We start from the raw sequence: 3,195 nt of genomic DNA, 5'->3' as shown, positions 1-3,195 counted from the left end.
AGTAGATCTCCAGACCTTTCTTCCAAAGTGTCTCTGGGTGGACTCAAACCTCCAACCTTTTGGTTAGCAGCCAAGTGGGTTAACCATTTACATCACCCAGTGACTTCTCTAAGGCTACAAACAGCTGCAAATAAGGCTGGGAAATACAGACTATATTTTGTTCAGCCATGTTCCCAGGTAAGTATCGGCAGTTATGTTATTAAAGGGGGAGAAATACACATTGGGGATGTCTCTGCCATATACACACATAACAGAGAGAAAACGCAATGCTCAGATAACATTTTGCAAAGTAGTAAATCAGAAGCGTCCAGCCTTTGGGAAGCTGTCTTTGTTTGTCTTGATTTCTTCCACTTGCCCAAATGTAAGTCTCCTGCTTCTATTTCCTGTTTTCGTGGGTAACACCATGAGTTCAACCGAGCCCCCACAACTTGGCAGGCTCACTTCACAGAGGGCTTCTTCTGTGGCTTTGGATATTCAGGAATGTATCCCATTTGCCCTACATGAGCTCAGCTCTCCAAGCATCAGTCTCATTTGGCACTAATGATTTATTTATAAGTAATCATTAACCTTTTCTGAAGTATTTTGATTTGAATTTGGTTTGCTAAAATTAAAACACTGGCTTTCTGAGGACTCAGGAAAATTACACTAGCAAGTTAAGAAAAAGAATCAGAGACATAAGGTGGGAGTAAGAAATTAAAGTTAAAAGTCATTTAAATGTTTCTTTTGGAGCTGCTTTGACTGCTACGGTAGTGGGTGTTTCCTAGTCTTTTTCTGTTTAAACCTGGAATTTTCAGTACTCTCATTGTCCACATCAATGCTACAAGATTTAGGTGAGGGGGTAGCAAGGTAGGGGGGACTCCTATATGCTAAACATTATCCTTGGTGCTGCAGTAAATACAAAACAAAGTTATGCCGTAGGTTTCAGGCGGCAGCCTAATGTCATGGGAAGGACAAGGGTATGGATTTAGTCAGGGTACAATAGGCTATGCTGCAGTAACAAATAAATTGTGAAATTTCAGTGGCTTAACACGATCCATATTTGTTTCTTACTCCTCTTTCAGTTGTGATGCAGCTCTGGTGGCCATTCTCCATCTGATAGGGCTGTCGTCTGGAACTTACGTCCTTCAAGGTTGCCATGGGCAGGGAACGGAGGACAGGGACCCTGTGGATGCTTTTAAAGACCAGGCCTAGAATTTCCCTACGATCCCTCTGCAACATTGTGCAGGCCCAAGTTCAATCGCATGGCAGGAACCAAATTTCAAGGTCAACGGAGGCTGGGAGCCTAGTCTCCTGTGTGTCCAAGAGTAGGAAATGGAGTGGTGAGTACATAGAATGTCTCTCCCACGCCTGGGTTTAGCTCCCAGCTCTTCTGCTTTCTGTCTTCATGATTATAGGTGATTATTACACAGTTTTTCAGCCTCCGTTGTCTTATATATAAAATACACATAATATCGACTGTATGGGTAAAAGTTAAGTGCTTGGTATCTAGTATTCATTAAATGCTAGTTCCTTTTCCTCTATTTAGAGGAATCTACAGTCTTGGAGATAGTACTTAGCATATATGAAAAAACTAGAAGCATCTCCAAATTTGTATGAAAGATGACCTGCCTCCAAATCAACTGGGAGTGATTTTTAAGATGATGGTTTCTCTTCCTTCCCTATCCAGACAAAAACAACCAAAATTGGAATCTCTGAGAGTGAGCCTGGGAACATTAATTTTATATATTATCTTTCCAGATAATTCTTACATCTACCAAAGTTTGAGAAGCACTTGAATAGAGTCCAAGAGAGGATATAATCAAGTGCCAAATGTGCACAGTAAGGCAGCAAGTACGCTGGGAGGCTGGAAAGGAAGAGGAGAGAAAAGGAAGAGGGTGGGAGGCGGGTGCTGCATACAGAAGGCGAGGGTTAAGAGCAGCCTCAGGGCACAGGTTTGAATAAGATGAGATGTGAGGAGAAGGCAGTCTGGGCAGGAAGCCATAGGAGCAAGTCAAGGAGGAGACCATGGGTGCAGCAGATAGCAGGAGAGAAAACTCACGCTGAAAGCTTGTGGGAGATGAGGATGTCAGGAGAGGGGAGTCAGATTATTGCAAGCCTTGGAAACTAGGCGGATGAGTTCAGATTTAATGCAGTAGGCAATTCTGATGGCTCTTGAAGAGAAATGTCATATGGTAATTGTTATTGTGTATTGATTTGTGGTCCCCCAAAAGATACATTAAAGTCCTAACCCTGTACCTGTGAATCTAACCCTGTTTGGAAATAGGGGTTTTCTTTTTGTTATGTTAATGCAATCCTGCTGGAGCAGGGTGGGTCCTAAACCTAATCCCTTCTGAGTAGTGTCTTATAGAAAGAGCAGAATAGGCACAGAGAGACAGACACACTGGGGGAAGACAGACATCATGTGACGATCTTTCCACAAGCCAAGGAATACCAAGGAATGCCTGGGGCTACGACAAGGAAGGACCCTCCCCTAGAGCTGATGCCCTGACTTAGAGTTCTAGCTTCCCAAACTGTGAGACAATGTCTTAGTTATCTAGTGCTGCTATAACAGAAATACCACAAGTGGATGGTTTTAACAAAGAAAAATTTATTTTCTCACAGTTTAGGAGGCTAGAAGTCCGAATTCAGGATGCCACCTCCGGAGGAAGGCTTTCTGTCTCTGTCAGCTCTGGGGAAGGTCCTTGTCATCAATCTTCCCCTGATCGAGGAGCTTCTCAGCTCAGGGACCCCAGGTCCAAAGGACATCCTATTCTCCTGGCTCTTGTTTCTTGGTGATATGAGGTCCACCTGTCTCTCTGCTCACTTCTTTTATGTCTACAAAGAGATTGACTTAAGATACAACCTAATGTGTAGATTGAGTCCTGCCTCATTAACATAACTGCTGCTAATCCCACCTCATTAACTTCATAGAGGTAGGATTTACAACACATAGGAAACTCATACCAGATGACAAAATGGTGGACAATCACGCAATACTGGGAATCATGGACTAGCCAAGTTGATACACATTTTTTAGGGGGACATAATCCATAACAGACAATAAATTCTTGGTCTTTAAAGCCACCTGCTTGTGGTATTTGTGGTATGGCAATACTAGGTAACTAAGACAATTGTCATGTCATCATCCAAGAAAATCCTTTCACTGTAGCAAGAATTTCAATAAAATATAAATTATTAATATAGTATTATAAATTA

At 42.3% G+C, this 3,195-nt stretch overlaps 1 long non-coding RNA gene across 1 annotated transcript in view; it reads left to right on the top strand.

Moving 5' to 3' along the window:
• The first annotated feature begins 693 nt into the window (after window positions 1–693).
• The window catches only part of LOC111820147 (uncharacterized), a 21,952-nt gene continuing 19,450 nt past the window's right edge, over window positions 694–3,195 (top strand). The window contains exon 1 of the long non-coding RNA XR_002823688.1: window positions 694–1,319. This is a non-coding gene — a long non-coding RNA (uncharacterized LOC111820147). The remainder of the gene's footprint in view (window positions 1,320–3,195) is intronic.

The sequence above is a fragment of the Trichechus manatus genome, unplaced genomic scaffold, assembly GCF_000243295.1.
Source record: "Trichechus manatus latirostris isolate Lorelei unplaced genomic scaffold, TriManLat1.0 scaffold00002, whole genome shotgun sequence".
NCBI classification, from domain to species: Eukaryota; Metazoa; Chordata; class Mammalia; order Sirenia; family Trichechidae; genus Trichechus; species Trichechus manatus.
This window is presented reverse-complemented; position numbering and strand designations above follow the sequence as displayed.